This window comes from Copidosoma floridanum, unplaced genomic scaffold, assembly GCF_036245765.1.
Source record: "Copidosoma floridanum isolate Cflo_tuat_1 unplaced genomic scaffold, Cflo_Japanese_pri ptg000013l, whole genome shotgun sequence".
Taxonomy (NCBI): Eukaryota; Metazoa; Arthropoda; class Insecta; order Hymenoptera; family Encyrtidae; genus Copidosoma; species Copidosoma floridanum.
Window position 1 is genome coordinate 35189858 of NW_028321890.1, and position 10764 is coordinate 35200621.

At 42.8% G+C, this 10764-nt stretch overlaps 1 protein-coding gene across 3 annotated transcripts in view; it reads right to left on the reverse strand.

The window, feature by feature from the left end:
- The window catches only part of knockout (Stork-head domain-containing protein knockout), a 63076-nt gene extending 52566 nt beyond the window's left edge, over window positions 1-10510 (reverse strand). For 2 of the 3 annotated variants that reach the window (XM_089591419.1, XM_023389597.2), the window contains exon 1: window positions 9805-10510. The gene's annotated coding sequence lies outside the window, so the exon portion shown is untranslated. Of the gene's footprint in view, window positions 1-5540; window positions 5739-9804 lie in introns of those variants that run through there. The other variant, XM_089591418.1, reaches the window with a different exon arrangement.
- Between the last annotated feature and the right edge of the window lie 254 nt (window positions 10511-10764).

Genomic DNA, 10764 nt, shown 5'->3' on the forward strand with positions numbered 1-10764 from the left:
TTTTTTTCGTTTTTATCGCTGACTTGCCGGAAGAGGGCCGAGCGATAGGTTGAGCTAGAAAATCCCTTCGTGCCGCGGGGCTATCGGATAATTCGGGGCTGAGGATCACCGACGCGCGGCACATACACGTTCCCCCGGGGCTCCTGATAAGACACGTGTTCTTCTCCTCCTCGAGTATGTAGAGTAGGTGGAGTATACGGAGCAAAGAGGGTACTTGATGGTAACTGAACTCTATTTTTTTGTGTGCAGCCATACTCTCGTGTGATGGAGAAGAAGCTGCGACCGAAGTGTAATTTTTTTTGTTATTAATATCACTGTTATACGTAAACGTATAATGCACTAACGTATACATAGTTGCACTTCTACAATAATTATAATCTGTATGGCCGGCCTTCGTTCGCTGTACCTCTTGTATTTTGTTGTGAAGTACAACCTGTACTCTTTACGTAAGCCTTGACTGAAAAGATAAAACAAAAATTCGCCCAAATTTTTTTAAATAAAAAAAAAAAAAAACCATATATCTCCCCCATTTGATGAAAAAAGAAAAAAAAATGAATCACCTTGAGAGCTCATATACAACGTGTAATACCCATACACGTGACTTTATCATCATATCAATGTCGATCCGGCTCGGTGGAGCTTTGATTTCCGCAAATGAACAATGTATTAGCGCGATAATGACGAGGATTGAGAACCGATCTATATGTAATACCTATACCACCGTTGCCGCCCGCAACAACAGCAGGATAAAGCTACTCGGCAAACCAAGCGGAAAAACCGCAACACTGTTTTTTTTTTTTTTTTTTTTTTTTTTTTTTTTTTTTTTTTTATTTCCTCTCCCAATAGGCACATTAAACGTATATATATATATGCACCACACGCACTTTTACCCTCGACTGCTCCATGCACTTTTACTTTCCGCAGCACCATCATATTATTATACACGTGTATAGGCTCCACGATAACAATGCTCTCTCGAGCCACATATATATATATATACATATACAGCAGTCGAGCTTTGAAGGAAAAAAAAGTCTGCCACCGTTATGTATAATGAATACACATCTACGTAGGTATAAGTGTGATATATGAACGAGTCGAACATAATTGTGTGCTCTATATTTAACGTGTATGCGGGTGAACCTGCATACGATATAATATTATACGCGTGTAAGCCCGCGTCAGGTGTATACAAGGTATATCTGCCTGTTTTTTGCATATACGTGTATGAGAAAACGCGGTGACGCTTTCACCCACTCGGGGCTCTTTTCTTTCGCCAAGCGAGATTGTTACGGGTATATAATGCATATATAGGCGTTGGGAAGAATCGAGCAAACAAAATAAAAAAAAATAAAAAAAAAAAGAAGAAGAAGAAGGCCAAACCTGCTGTCCGCGTCTATGCTCTATTATATTAGATTACATACTGATTATACACACGTCCGACGTCGTCGCAGCAGGCAAGTAGGATACAGCCTCGGCGATTGTCCTTGCGCGTGCTAGACTTATAAGTTATAGTATTAGGCGGCCGAGGCAGCGCGTGCAGGCATATATATACATTTTTTTTTTTTATACCCACATGTACACCTCATGGAGTTATAATTGTTGCTGTATAAAAATATGTTGTACTAGTTTAGCTGGACGTGTGTGTTTTTTGACACTTGTACCTCTCGCGCCTTGAACGCGCTCACACAGATACACGTGCATACATATATATAACACGCGTAAAAATTTTTACGTTTGGCCAAACTTTCGCCAAACGTAAAAATTTTTACGCGGAAAGTCAAGTATATATAGCAGTTTGTCATTTTCAGAGAGAATAAGCAAACCAGAAGAGTATAACCGCGCGTCGTGTGTATGTATGCAGATGCGGCGGCTCTTAAGGTATATGTTATATATATACATATATTTACGCTTACTCCTTCGTCGCCTTTTAAACACGCCATTCGGCAATCTCGACCTCGTAATACTTACTCGCAATGATCCGAGATCGTCATGTCATGCGGCGTTTACAGGTATACAATATATACCTATACGGCACGTTACACGTGAGCGATCCGATGGCGTGGGTATGCATGTACATACATATGTACGAGCGACGCAAAATTATCGGACGGATAATTAGCCAAACGAAAGTTGCAACTAGCTGTTATTTTGCCGCCACACGTGGGTATATATACATACACGAACAACGTCAGCTGCGAGGCACAAGCGCCGCGATGGCCAAGGTTTCGCGAGAGGATATTAATATTACATATATATATATATGTACTTACTCCAAGAGGTCGAGAGGAGGAGGAGGACTGTTGGCTCGCGGTAAGTACCGCACGCGCGCGCGAATTAACATGCCATTTGGTATATAAAGGGTGAAGCATCGGCCCCAAAGGCGATGTGGGTTAGCATATCGAAAAGAAGCGACCAATCGAACGGTCTATTATGTGTTAGTTACTTAGTATCAGAAGCTGAGTAGAAAAAGTATACTTCAAAACATCATACGTTCTTCTAATCTATTCTGAGATTGTACATGTATTGTTTTGAAAAGGTATTTTTTTTTTTTTTTTGTTGATACGATACATGTTTGGGGACTACACGTCCTTCCACTCGGATGTCGCGTTGACTTTTCTCACTATGCATAATTGGGACATTGTTGTGGTTATACTTGTATTATACCCCTGATATTGTTGATGAATACCACGAGCTTTGCGCCCATTGAGCTTTTGACGTATAAGCGTACACCAATGTATTACCCATCGATATCATTCGCGAGGATGTATACGTATATAGGTATGCCGGGGAGAAAGAGACTCTATTGCTCTAGCGACAAACTAATCCAAGCATCAGCCGTGGAAACAAGAAGGCCGGCTTTGGTATACATTGTACACGTTATGGGTACATCTACTGTTCGCGTACCTGTATAATAAAATATACATCCACGACGGCGGGGCGGCGAGATGAGACAGGGAGGACGCGCGCGTGTGCGTGTGTGTATACAGAAGGAGGAGGTGCAGGAGAATGCGGACGGTGAACGTCGCCGACTCGCGGCCTACATATCCGCGCGCAGATGTTGTATACACCACGTACTTACTTATCCGCGGATGAAAATGCGCGTATGATACGTAAACGGGTAAATGTATTCCTGGCCCCCTTTGGTGTTTATACATATATATATACCACCTCCGAGCGGCTGATGCACGTATATACATGCGCACATGTAAGTCTCGCTCGATGCCGAATCCAACTGATTTACGAGAAATATTATTTATACGGCGCATATCCCGCAGCCTCCGAGCCGCTTCTATGTATTGTATGCGTATAAGCATGTGCTCGCTTTTTGTTGTATACGTGGCGTGTGCTTCTCTCTCTTCTTTTGATCCGCGCGCGGCACTTTCCTTTCTGCTCCCTCCGGCTCTTATATATACATACAGCTTTCGCGAGAGCTCTTTTTTCTCTTCGAAACGGAAGACGATGCGCACGCTCATTATAATATCATACACGTATATACCGATAGGCAAGCACTTAATATTATATACGGGGCATCTTCATCGGCCGTTTGAGAGTCGCTGTCTGGGGCTTGCGACAGGTATATATATGTTGCACAGGAATAATCAGCAATAAGCTCGTCGATGTGTAGCTTCGTAGCAGGTATCATATCTGAGGCTGCTGACCATCTTTGGCTGATCGATTGCGCGTGGGTTGCTGTGCTTGGTTTGCGCTGAGGCCACGAGTTGTCGAGGAGTAATACGTATATACAGTGTACTTTGAAAGAGTTTAAAGGTATTGGTAGTATTTATAGTTATATGGGTATATTTCGTTACAGTATTGATTAATAAATCAGTATTTCGATTGCAGCTAAGTAAATGATGTTGTTATTGCAGATTATTTTGAAACACGTGATTATCATCGGTGCTCTAATTTTTAGTAAAGCCATTTTGTACTGTATAGGAGTAAAAACTTTTCTTTTTTTTTTTATATAAATATTTTACATTGAAAAAAGTTTTATTTCATCACTGACCGGTTGGCTTGATTCGGTAAGATGCGTGGCAGAGGGTACAGTTGTGTTTGTCTAACATTTCTTAGATGTTTGAATATTACATGAAGAAATAAAAAATATTAGTACGCGTTGAATTGACGAAAAACAAATTAAATATTCGTTAAATCAAGTAAAATCAAGTCACTAAAAGTTAACCAGTAGGTATTTTGTTTTTTCCACCTTATCTTGTTTTTTTCAACCTCTGATACTTTTTAACAAATAATAATTACAATAACTGTTAATGATCACGTCCTTTTTTTCGGAGTAATAACTATGAACACATCCACATTTCTTGATATTAGACAAGTTATCATTTCTATTAATTTGTACCTTTGAAAGGGTAGCTATTGAAGCCCTTACAGAAAATTGCATTTTTTTTCCTCTAAGTAAGGATCTATTAAGCTGCTATTTCCTTTACTGTGACTATGATTTATGATTCGAATTCGTTTAAAAATTAGGTAAAAGCAAGTATTGCAAAATTGATTAGGAGTAAAAAAAAGGGAAATAAATTTCAAGTTATTTGAAAATTTAGAGAAAAAAAAATTCTTTGTATTGCATGGATGTTTTATGTACGAGGTAATTACAATTCATAAAAAAAATAATTTAAAAATAAGTAAAAAAACAACAAAACTTTCTCAAAATGCCAACATATTGTAATACAAGAGTGATGATTGTTATGGTGTGAATGCACCTACAAATGGATGAAATTATAATGATCGATTTTTCTTTCAGGACATAATTACATGAACAAGCAATGTCGCAACTATTTTTCTACGTGCCTGTGCGAGCTCAAAGTGACAACATCATGCCCTCAATGGTAAGTTAAATTTTTTACTCATATAATGAAAGCAAATTATGTAAAGCTTAAGTCAACAATAACCGCATACGTGCAATCATGTAGGCGCACTCTTTTCTTTCGCTCCCCACAAGTGCGTCAATGTAACTGCACAGTGTATTCGTTTGCTCTATCTGGCAGTGATAAGTGCCGAGTCTTTTCTTTTGTCCATTAAGATAAATTGCTGAAACATTTACTTGGAACTTTTAAGCTTCTTATCGCGCAAAGGTAACTATTCTTGACATGTCAATTATAGGGTATATACTGTTGCAATACACCACAGTGACAATCGTTCCTGAAACCACTTATTTCAACGCTGATATGCATTGGGGGGATAAATATTTTAAAGCCGCGTGTTTCCGAAAAGTAAGTTTCTCAATAGAGAAGAATGTACAAAAAAAAATAATTTTAATTTCCGTCAAGTTGGTCTGGGGTCCATTGAGAAACATGTTAGTTGTTTTTCCACACAAGTATAATAACTGACAAAGAGACACATAGGCTCGTTAAATTTTGTATTGTTCTGTAGTATAATTCGTGATTAAACAATTTAAAAATGCATCAACCTTTATGACTTCACTTTGCCAATCGAGAAACCTTAACACTCTCGACCTAAGTCAGTTTTGGTTTAGGTAAAAGATAAAAAAAAAAAAAAGTGTCCATTATCGTTTGATCGTTTACCTGAAAAATGTAGACCCGCCGATATTCCTGTAGTCCGCTTTTTCCCCGCGAAGTTGGCGATACACCGGCCCCGGCGGTAGTCGTTAACGATTTCCCGCGGTTAATCGCCACGGTTATTCAACGATTCGTTTGATTAGTATTTACATTTCCACGTGACCTCGAATTCACTGGAGGTAAAAAACTTTCCCGAGGTATAAAAAAAAAAAAAAACACTCTCTCACGCGCACCGTTTCTCGTTTACGGCACACACACAAAATAACGGTGTCACTCTCGCGCACAGTAATGTAATAACGTTTGAAATCAAAGTCCGGCCTCGCGTAAAGTTACACGCGCACGATCGAAACGTACCTATATCCCTGGTTCATAGCTGTTAAAAAAAAAGAGAAAAAAAAAAAAACACTTAACTTGCTCGTGTACGTATACGTCCCAACAACTGGAGCTCGTATAATATACTATACGTATACCGACGCGGCAAGCGCGTATCATCTGCTTAAACTGGCCTCGTGGCGCTCTTGCGCCACTGAATATACGTAAATACTTTCATATATACACGCGTTCTCTCTATATAGCTAAACGCGCCTCCTCCTCAATTTCCTTTCCTCCGACGAGTGGAAGGCACCGGCGTATGGATACACGGATAAAGAGCCGCAGTGGGACTATATTGTATGTGTATACCTCGGTGTATACGTTGGTCCCGAGCGTAGGAGAAGGAGAGAAATTACGCCGGCGAGTCGCAAAAGTAGTTGATCGACCGACCATTAGCCTCCTTCGACTTCTATATAGACGTATACCAGACCCATTGGGTGTATATACATGCATCTTACGTCTACAGTATAATATATAATATGTACTGCACCGAAAGGAAAGATGCGACGATGATGATTGGATACATGCACATTACATGTTTAATTTACTTTGATGCTTCATTGTCGCTCATGTGTGTGCGTATATATTCATTGGGTTGTTTTTTCTTTCAATCGTAAACGTATACGAGTACTTACGGGTGAGTTTGGGGATGATTTTCCCCCACTGACACCTCTTCCTATATACATGCAAGTGTACGAGATCTCCTCATATTTATTAAAATGTCGAGCAGCGTTTTCATTAAATCGTTCTATCTAATAGTGCCATTAGAATGATTAATGGCCACACGAGCGGGCGCGAGCTCCGTACACACATATATATATATATATATCGATCTCGGGGCATTAAATAGAAAACCGATGTGTATGCGCGTACAGGTGAGCCCGAGTGCACTTGAAAGGCATCAACTCGAGTTTTGAAACCCACTTTGTAAGCGATAAACTATATGGCAGCTGACACAGATGGAAATATATCATCTCCAAGTGCTAAATATACGTGAACAATCGACCGATCGATTGATCCGGGCCTCGTGGAGATCAAGGAAAGCAGCGTATATTATTACCCGCATAAATTTCATGTTGTTTATTGCTCCGTGTCGTGTCCATCCAAGCTCTGGTACAGGGACCATTTTTTTTTTGTTTTTTTTTTTTTTTTACCGCGCTACTCCCACGCGCGTTTTAACCATCGACCAAGAGGGGAAAAAAAAACGATGGTCATTAAGACACCGCTTTCGTTGTCCATTTACGGGGGAGAGGAGGAGAAGAAGAAAGTATGTACCGGGAAATTTTCGAATGAGCTTCACACCCATCTCCGTACACATCGCGTATTTAATCGAAAGGAAAAAAGCGCGCTCTCCCGGCGTATACGTTGTTTGTCGCGTCCCGTTTTTCTTTTTTTTTTTTCCTCTTATTTTTCGTGTACCGCGCGCGCAGTGTGACACACATGTGCACGAAAGAGCTGCACCATTAGCTCTCCATTAGCCGTTTTTTTTTTTTCTTTCTCTCTCGCCACCACAACAGCCGCTGCTTTTCCCGATAGAGGAGAACGACGACGGGCTAACCGCTAATCACGACCTCACCTCCTCCGACGAGGCGTTGAAAAAAAATTTTCAAGCCGCTGATGCGCATTTGTCGACGCAACCGCATCGTCGTGGCCGCTCGTATATACGCACAATTTACGGCACTGCACATCACCGCCCGAGACGCTTACGCGTGTTGCCGTTGTTGCACTACTACCTATGTATATATAGATACACATTATTAAGTGAGTGCCAAGAAATCCCGTTTGCTGGACACGCAACGTCGCTGTTCGGTTGCACACTGCCGTGTGTATACGGCTCAACGACACGTACACGCGTAATCGCGTAATTCAATTAGAGCCTTGAACATGGACGCGGGATTTATATGTACATATATATATGATGTTAAATTGCACGTACATGTATATACATGTACACGTTTCGGTTGGACCATGCCATATATCACGGACATCGCTCGCGTGGGTGGATATTATAATTATCGTATATACAGTATTATGCAATACGTAATATACATTTTGGGCGTTTGTGCCGAATCGCATGTACCTTGTATATATATATATATGTTGTTCGAACTTTCACGAGAAATCGCGGACGCGTGGTTCCAGTTTCATGCAATGGCCTTTAGCGTCGTTGCAGGGCGGCGGTAACAACATCGTCCGAGAGGCGCTAATCGATTACACAAGCTGCGTACGCTTACAATATTAATTGGTTCGCGCGGGGGGAGGGGGGGGATCGTGGATTTATGGATTCGCGTGTATCGCGTGCGCTGGTTGTGTTCACACCGACCCGGCCATCAGCAGCAGAGAGCGCGAATCGTGGACGCGACGCGAAAGTAGGCCACCGGTGGAGCCTCCGAGGCGCCGATCGGTTAGCTGGCCGATCGCCGCCTTTAGGCCGACAACAAAGATGCACCGCATTTATACATAGTGTGGCTCACGACCACGTGAATTTGACAGTGATGCCCGTGTCTGATATAATGCGCCAACCGGCAGCGAGTTACTGGGGGTCCACTTGCATATCCGACGCGAATCGCTAAAAGCAGCGCTACACGATATCACGTTGGTTCGGAGTATATACGAGCGGATAGTCAATTACGCGATCGACCTTCCTCCGTGTATTATTGTGTTGCAGTGGCCCGGTCGCGTAATAATACTTCCTTACCGAGCAAGCGCCGTGACGCAACACCGGCACACACAAAGCGATCGTATATTACACTTACTACACTATGCAATCGCTCGCTCGAGTGCGTACGAAGAAAACCACCCCGCGCTTTGTTTTTTTTTGCGTACGCCGGTATAGTTCTGTTACTGTAAAAAATAAAATAAATTCCTGCTTGTGTGCCTGTATTGCGCTTATGGTAGCACGGTCATACCTACAACATTATAATATACGTTACACGCCCGTGGAGTATTCCACCACTCGAGACTTTTATTCGCGTGGCCTTCGCCACGGCTACTGAACTCGCATGTATATGTACGTCCATACGTGCAGTGTATTGTTATACACGTTGTTTTTGATAGCTGTACGCTGTAACCGTTCAAGGACCCGCGGACGCGGAAACTCCTCGTGACTCTGCCGAACGCTTGGATCGCTAATACAGCGCGCTTGTATCAACGTGATCTGTGTACAAACTTTTTTCACGTCCCATGGATACTCGAGTCTCACTTGTACCTCCCTGTCAATAAAATTCAGTGTAACACAAGTCACGGCGAAAACGCGTCCTATTAATTGAACAGAGAGGAGGGGGGGGGGGCACGGAGACTGCTGCATCAGCGCGTCTAATAATAGATTGTTTCCCAACGCAAGGAAAAAAAACAAAAAATAAAAAAATAAAAAAAGATACATGCAAATGAAACGTCTATGAGCAAAGAGCGGCAATAAATCTGCGAAGGAGGAGATACTCGCGTGTACATCTATGCGGAGGGAGAGACCGCCTTGTTTGAATATCTCGCGACTCGCGACGCGTCGGCAGGGACTATAATACCTACCGCCCGCGTATATAATACACACACACGTGTAGTGGTGCATATATATGCGCGCATATAAAACTCGCGAACTGCACTTTGCAGCGTATATATAATATATATACGCAAAACTTGTTTTATATATACATATATATGTGTATGCAGTGCAGCCGGCAGTTTCTGTTGGCACTGTATATATCGGTAAGCATATATAATACACTTGCGGAGAGCTCTCGGCTGCCGCTGCCCCGTCGTCGCCGCGGACTTTCCTCCTCCTCTGGCTTTTCGTTCTCGTTTAATCGCGAGCAAAAATCTAAGGGAAGAAGAAGAAGGAGGAGGAGGAGGAGGAGACGGGGAGAAAAAGAAGAAGAAGAAGAAGAAGACGAGGCAGACTTACCAGAGCCGAACGAGCCGTTGCGTTCCTTTCCCAGCTACCACCGCTCCGCTATCTCTCGCTCTACCATCTGTGTGTGCGCGCGAGAGGATGTGTCGTCTCTCGTGTGCAGTCTATCTCGCCTCCGACTGTCTGTCTCTGCAGCAGTTGGTCGCGGATCCTTGACGCCGCGCACACCGCGTATATATGCGCTTCTTCCGATCCCAGAGTCACTTGATCTTTATACCATTTCATTAATTGCACGTCCTCGCTGTTACATCACGGCACTCTTTCGACTCGACGCCCAAACTTTCATAGAGCGCTCAAGCACTGCGGCAAAAGTCGTTGCACCGCGGCATATATATATATAAGGTATATTTTTATGCCGCGCTAAATCGATGGAACCAATTTTTGTATATTGTGACGGAGGGAGGAGAATAAAATGCAACGCAAAAGGGGGAAAAAAACCGGGGCCAAGAGATGCGAGAGAAGGGGGAACGAACAAAGCGCGCGAAGGAGAACAAGGATCGCCGATATCCCAGTGGAGACTCCGAAAAACGAGAACCACCGACACTCTGGGTTTCACGGGTGTATATACGTATAAAATATGTTGCAGGAGCGCGCCACTGTGTGTTGCCAAAGTCACGGACGGCACGCACCAAATCCCATGCCGAGCGATTTTGTCGATCACCGCACTCCCGACTCGGTCACTCGTTGACTTTTTTCTTTTTTTTTTATTTCCCTCTCAAAAAAAAAAACAACAGAAAATAAAAGGGAACAACAACTTTTTACATCAGCGGCAGAGTACAAATGGTAATTTTTATTTATCATACGGAGATGGTAAGGTATAGCGCACAGAGAGCGAAGAAGCAGGTGCAGCCGGTCCGCTCGTCGGCCCCGTACTACCGAGGAAGAAGCCGGCGTTCGTGGGCTCCGGTCCTGCCTATGGCTCTCGGTGCCGAGAAACTATACACGCGAGAGTTA